Genomic DNA, 8,131 nt, shown 5'->3' with positions numbered 1-8,131 from the left:
CATTATATAGGTTCGCGCGATCGCGGGGGTGGGGGAAGCCTTCTCCTCTCGCCGTGATCGGAGGGGAAGCGGCGATATCCGTGCGGGCACGGACCTGCCAGATAGCGTCTGACTCATCTTCAGTAAAATAATTATTTCGCTCCTTTTATGATAATTCTAAAACTCAAGTCGTTATTCGTAATATAAAAAATTGTCTGTTCTAATTTTGCAATTTTATTAATGAATATTTTAAATTTAAATTTAATTTTGTATGTTAAAAAAAGTAACATGTTACATCTTTAGACGAACATGTCTACAGATTCCAACAGTCAAGTCTGTGACAGTGTCACACTGTATAGGAGATAAAGCCAGTATCCACATTGAATACATCAATTATTTTTATATCTAACAAATATATAATTTGTAAACATATACTATGAAATCAGTCAAAAACCACTATGATTTCATACGTGTACGCAAGAGATAACAAATCTAATTTTTATTCAAATAAAGATGTGTTTACCCGATAATTCCTTATAGGATAAATATATATCCTGTATAGACAATAAATTATACATTATACGTGAGACAAAAATTAAAATATTAAAAATTAAATAGCATTTTAGATTTTATTGTAAGAAAATACTGTTTATATTTCCATTACAATAGCAAAAGAGATGTAACTGTTTAGTTGAATCCCATGGTAATAATAAGAAAAGGAGTTACACAAAAGTATCATGAGTTTATATAGTATCATAAAGTGAGGTTTATTCATATTCTATACTGTATTCAACTGAAGCATAATTGTATCGGAATTACGGTATAGTATTCGATCCATTTATAAAATTGTGTTTTAGTGATGTAATCGCATTATTCTTTTCAAATAAGTTAGATCACGATGTAGGTTGATACATAGAAAGAAATTATTATTATTATAAACAATTCAATATCCCTTCCTTGTAATCGGAATTCCGGTTATCCTACACACACACACACACACACACACACACACACACACACACACACACACACACACACACACACACACACACACACACACACACACACACACACACACACACACACACACACACACACACACACACACACACACACACACACACACACACACACACACACACACACACACACACACACACACATATATATATATATATATAAGAGTTTGCAGAGATAATGTTACATTTGAGAAAATCGCAAGAACTTGGTTTGGTTCGGCATTAAAAAGTAATAAGGTGTAAAAAGTTTTAAATTATAATCTATATTTCATGGAAACTAGGACACTATAAAACGTGACGTTGAATAAATCTTTTAGATTACCTAATCCCTTGAATACTGATAATTTAAAATCTCTCTGTTGAAAATAATTGGTAGAGCAGCTGCTGCACGCAGGGTTGAGATTACGCGGCTGGGCTGATATGTGTAAGACTTAATGACGGCTCTACCTTGGAATATTTTTACACTGTGGCAACATTTTACGACTGCATCAATTAAAAATTATTTGCAGTTAATTTTAATATTAATGTATTATGAACTAGAACTAAATGTGCTTTTACAATTAAACGTAAACATGATATTCATAAGAAAATATTGAAAAACCTATTTGTTCGCAAATGTTCATTGTTTGTTGCACTTGTGAGCACAAGTGTTAATTTACTAGGCACGTGTTCCAGGTGAATAAAAAAAATAGTGAATCTAATACAAATCTATTTATGATGGTCTTGGAGGTAACATCCAACTTACATTATTTACACACATAACCTGTTTAAGAAAAAATTTCATGTTTGGTGTGAGTTCAGGTGTATTTCTTCTGGTTTGATACATTTTAATCCGACCATCAGATACATAAAACATAGAATAACCGTCAGAAAACTACATTAATAAATTAAATACTTCTATTGTACGTGGTTAGCTGGTGGGAATATAACATTTATTTTCTGTCTTAATGTAGATTTTAAACGTGTTAAACCAAACATATAAAGTGTAAAAAATAACTATTTCATGTTTTAAACCCTTGTTATACTCTCCCATTTTGGCCTCCATCAGAACTAGTGAAGATATTGTTCGAGTTCTTTCTTAGAGGAAATGTCACTATCAATTTTAATACTAATCAGATTGTGTATGTAAACAATACAAATTAGCCCTCACCTCCTTTGCTATGACCGAATAATTAATTATTTGAGCTAATGTTATACCACGTCGACGTTTACATAAATAATGATTTTGAAAACAAAACTATATAACATATTTTAAGTTGGACTAATTTAAAACCTCAAGTTTAACCTGTGACACTGTGATAACGAAGAGCTAGGTTACCGTGACATTTACCAAACTCGCTCCGCCACCACTTTGTCACATGATGCGCTTTTACACGAGGATACTCAGGAGCGGTTTTGTGTTAAGGGTGTTACAGTAAGTTTAGTAATTAAATATTTTATGAGATATAAATAATAACTTTATAGTAGATAGAGTATAATTTATCTAAGATGGAGTGGTTCGAAATTATTCAAAGTATTAAACCTCCAGCCAGTGAGCGAATACTTGCGAGTCAATAGAAATTGGTACAAGATTTATTGGATACAAAACAAGTTTATTATTGACATGAAAATATCATCATGGTATTATAAATTATTGAGTGGGGAGATGTCTGCAAAATGTAACTTAAACCTCTGGGCCAATTGGCCTTTAGATTCATTCTGTTTCCATGATTATATAAGCCTCCATAATTACACTGGGGTATCGTAATCACTGTAAGACAGCTCTCTGTTAAATCTTTAGCTGTGGAATGGCATACATTCTGAACCTTTGTGAGTATCTTATCCTCTGACACCTAGAACTCCCAGCATCTAGGAAACACTGATTTCTCGAGAAATGCTTCAGCATATATTATTACCATATACATCGAATATTACATTTGATTAATAGGGTATACAAGACTCTGGCGCCATCTTATTTTTTAATGAGTCTGAGATTTTAAAAAGACCAGTATGTGGGTAAGGCCATCGTGTCCAAATTTACTAAAGAAAAATTTTATGAATATTGTACCACATTATCTGAAGATCTGATCTGTATTACATTTTTTAGACGTGCAATTATTGTAATGCATATGAAAATGTCCGCAGCTAATAAAACAGGTGAAACATACTTCATAGCAATGCTTTTTTAAATTATTATAGATTTCCATGGAAACAACAAGGAAAATGTTGGAGGTATTTCAATTTGTTTTGATAGTTCAGCTTCCTTTTTCAAAAGTACCTATTCGCAGTAAGCCTGAGTACCACCACCAGGAACAGGATGCGATGGGGAGGAGCAGGACCAGGACAAGGACCTACATGGGTAAGTTTCTTTTATTATTTAGAAATATCAGCTTCCGCTCTTTCTATATCATGTTACCCAAAGTGGTTTACATCCTAGTTTAGCGACTATTAATCATAACACTAGTCACTAGAAAATCTGATATGTTTGAAAAACAATTAAAATAAAACAGAAAGTTATAATTGTTGATGTTTGAGTTAGGTATCCATTCTTGTTTTGTAAATATGATAACGTTTTCGAAAAAGGTGATTAGGAGAGAGATAGTTGGGCCTGTCTTCCAATAGTTGATAAAAATCAATACTTGTTACTTATCATTAACAGCAATCATTCTGAAATTTTCATAAGCCAAATATAGACAATTTAAATAAATTAGTGTACGCTAGGTAACTAAGTTTAATATTCTTAACTAAATCACGTAAAATTATCGATCCCGTGAGAGATACCCTTGTTAGATGGCACCTAACAAACATAGTGGGTCTGATGAAATATTTTTATCAAATTCTAAATTATTCCGCTTCTTCAAAAGTGCCTCATTAACTGTATGACATTATTTTTTCCATAAAACAGTTGATTCATCCATATCCGTGTCTGTGAGAGGAGGGGGAATTCCACCCTGCGCGCTATGTTGAACGGCATCTACACACGTGACCAATGCCGTTAGTGTTTTGTGTTACTGCACACGCGTGTCAGTGTCAACACTATGTTTAGTTCGATATTGTGATTAGAGTGTGTGTTTGTAACAAACATTTTTTGTACTATACTTGTTATTATTATAATTTAAATGACAAAAATATTTGGATAGCATTATTCTTAGTTGAATTAAAAAGGTTAAAGAAGATTGTTCCCCCACTTATTGCAGTGATAATAAATCTAATGCTCCATTAGATCATTTGACACACAATAACCTTACATCACTTGTGTTGTTACTGCTCTGTCAGAAAATTATTTATTTAATAATTTATGCTGTTCAAATGTTTAGCTTGCTTAATGTATATTTTCGTAAAAATAATATTTAACCAAAGTTAAATACTAATTGGTAAAATATTTCTAAAACCATGCACTGGTGCCATAACTGTGCAAAATAAGAAAAATGAGAACGGTTTTTTTCTTAACATATTTATAGTCTTTAAAAACAAATGTTTGGATGGTAAAAAATTTACTTAACTTATTGCTTATTATACTTTAATAAACTATATTTATAATTTACAAAACAAATATGTTTTTAAATTTTAAAATGCATTATTCGAAAACGTGTAATAAAATAATGTTATGATTTCTTTATACACAAAAACTATAACTCATCAAAAAACTTATACAAAACCCTTAAGAATTTCAAAATAGCATTGGTAAGATACACAAATCAATCAATCAATGTTAGATGGCAGCTGTACATGGAACCTGCTACGTATGTGGATTGGACGGGACCACTCACAAGATAAACTCGATAGAAAACTTTAGCAATGAAACTTAATCTACAGGCTTTACTTCTATAAATGCGTTATTTAAATTTACACCAGAGATCTCTTTCATTGGTCTACAGTTGAAGGCGTAGATTTTCATACATTCAATGACTCACTGGACTCCATTGTAACTTTCAAACAATAAACCTTCCTAGACACCTAGACTCACATTTGCTATTGTGAGAAAAGTTAAATAGCTGTACTTTCACATGTAAAGTACACCAAGTGAAGAAATAGTTTCCATAACGTGTTGAGTAGACATCTTCAACCATCCTGGTAGCTAAGTGATTATTGCGTTAGCTTATCAACTGCAGGGCCCGAGCTCGAGTACCGGTAAGGGAACGCTGTTTCGCACGCTAAAACTCGTCTTGATCTAGCCTTCTGTAGACTTCTTTCTTAGTAACAGTATAAATAATTTCAAGTATTTACAGTAGAAACAACTTTTTTTAATTTGATCAATTTGTTATTGTGATCTATAAGTATAAGAAAATATTTGTATATCCTTTGACTTACATAAAAAAATTAATCTCAGTAGCTTATTTTAAGTTTTTTGAATGAGTATATATTATTTATATACAACGAATTTAACGACGTTATTCTCTCTTGCTATAGATTAGTCTATCCCTTCAAATGATTTATGAGCTAATACAATTTAAATTGCATCTTATGACTGTTATAAGATAACGAATTCTCAACGAATTCTTTATTTAACACCCCAAGGCAATAAATGTTAGTCATCCTCAGAAGTACTTATATAGCCGGAAACACGTGTGCATTAATGTATTATATACTATGTGCCGTATTCTACGATAAATACACATATATGAAATACCCCTTAATAATCTGTTTTTAGGACAAAAAAATTCTTACCGTTTAACAATTTTGTCGGTAGTATATTTTCTCATTTTAGGTTCAAGATGCTTCATACTTGTATATTGGATCTCTTACCCATGTTTTTAATTGACATTCATTAAACGGCAGTGATCAATAAATTATTTGTAAATTATAAAAATCCAATGCTTATTACTTAGTCAAAAATGACCATGCAAAACATTGGTTAACAATGGTTAATAGAACACTAAATCAAATTGGTGCTGCTTTAAACCCGTTCTTATAGGGATGGCTGTTCATTCTAATTTTTAATTTCTTGCTGGAATTCATTAAAATAACATTTCATTATTTGGCTACAATTGATGTATCATGTATGAATGTTAATGTATCATTGTACCTATATATGCAAAAAACTTTAAAAATATGTTGTATTTAAAAGCAATATTTCCGTTTTTAATTGTAGTTTTCAAAATTTTAAACTTTTGTTTTAAAATTTAAATGCATTGAAATCTTCTAATATCTTTGTTTTATTAATCTGAGGAATTGTCAGAATACAAAGTGTAGCGTTGGCATGTGAAACGGAAAGCAGTATCCACCATAATAAAAATTTTATTTTAGTATTTAAGTCCCGGTATTGCTGATGGCTCACCATGAACAATATTAGACGTTAGTCTAATCGTACACACACGCACGGACGTGCTTTTAAGTTGCGTTCTTATAATTTATTATTTCTAAAATATTTAATAATATGATGATAAATATTAATGTAGCACGTATTTAGAGGCAGAGAAAAATTATATTATAACTTATGCTGTAGTGTTTTATTTAAACGTTTGCCTTCTTAGAATGTTTGTGTTGGAGTAACAAGAAATGGGTTTAATATTAGTAGTAGTCGTGACGTTACCAATATAAAAAAGCAGGTGTAAACCACGTAGCAGGTTGCATACCATATTATTTAATATCCATGGAAACAACGTAGGTATATAATTTAACGTTTTTGTTAATAATTTGAAAGTGAAATGTCGCACTGTTTTTAATCTTCGTCCAACTCACAACTAGTCGCGGAAGTTGCGTCAGGAACACTATTTGATGGCCAGAAGCACGACCAGGACCAGGACTTACATGGATGAGGTAATTTCATTACTTAAAAATCACAGTTTACGATTTCAATATCACTTGTTACCTAAAACAGTTTAGGTCTTAGTTTTAACGAATATTTATACATCACAAAGTACCAGAGCATTTAACATGTTATACAGATTTTTTTCTTGAGTTTCTATTATAGTTGTAGCATTCTATGGTAAGTTTTGTATAGAACCTGTGCTTTGTGCTGTATTTCATCCTCTCTGTACCCAAAACCTATAGTGTCAAGCGGTGTACAATCATTTATGCTCTGAAAACAGGTACCTCTACTTGAAATATCGCTTTTAATTAGTCATGTGTAGTACCAAAAATTTAACAAAATACATGTTCTTGGATTATAAACTAATATGAGTACTTACCGTATAAACATTTGTATAAAACCATTTAATTATACTAAAGATTTGTTCCCTTATTAGATTATGGTTGTATGTGTCAATATATTACTGTAAGACTTATTAGCCTGGAATATTTATCGATATGACCGTTTACGTTATTGCTAATTTGTTTATTTACAAAAAAAAATTGAATTTTCAGATTGTAGCTTTTACGTACCTAATTTACGTAGTATACAAAACATTGCACTTTTAAACTTCTCCTACAATTATTTCAGGCCATATTACAGAAATAATAATATATTAAAACTTGACTAGAAATTTTTAAAGTTTATTCATAAAAAAAATCTCGTGTATAAGATTTTTCAATGATGGAAACAGTACATAGTATAGGTGAATTGTTGGAAAAGGTTATATTATGAATTTTTAATTTTTAAAGTAAAATTCATTTCACGTAATTAACACCCATAAATATTGAAATATATTTATGGTTTTAAATCCCTTCAGTACTATAAATGTACAGAAAGAATTAGTCTACAATTACATATTTTACCAAATCCAAATGTTTTATGGTCCATTCTCACATAGTTTTTAACAAATGAAAAGAGTACTAGGAGAAATATTTATTTCAATGTGACTTAGAGGCATTTTTCAGGCATTATATTGTAGTGTAAAAACTTTTAAAAATTGAAAGTTTAATGTTCAAAGACGTTAGGGCGTGGAAAATCTACACTAGGAGTACGCTGGCGAAGACCAGGGTTGAGACAAAGATTTATGGACGAGTTGCTTAATAATTTGCAATTAAAAGATCTTCTCTAACTATTCTTTTTACCCAAAGCAGTTCACATTCTAGTCTTGTGATTGTCAATCACAGAATAAAACAGTGAAACAGTTTCTATGTTATTATAACTCATTTTCACTTAAGAGGATTTTAATGTTAAGGACTTTTGCAATGAATTCATTTTCTTGTGTACCGATACTTAAGTTTATTTCATATAATTATGTTTCATGCGTAAGCAGAAAAAAATTTTTATTTATGTTTTTAAATCC

The sequence above is a fragment of the Homalodisca vitripennis genome, unplaced genomic scaffold, assembly GCF_021130785.1.
Source record: "Homalodisca vitripennis isolate AUS2020 unplaced genomic scaffold, UT_GWSS_2.1 ScUCBcl_527;HRSCAF=2752, whole genome shotgun sequence".
Taxonomy (NCBI): Eukaryota; Metazoa; Arthropoda; class Insecta; order Hemiptera; family Cicadellidae; genus Homalodisca; species Homalodisca vitripennis.
Note: the sequence above shows the minus strand (reverse complement) of the source record.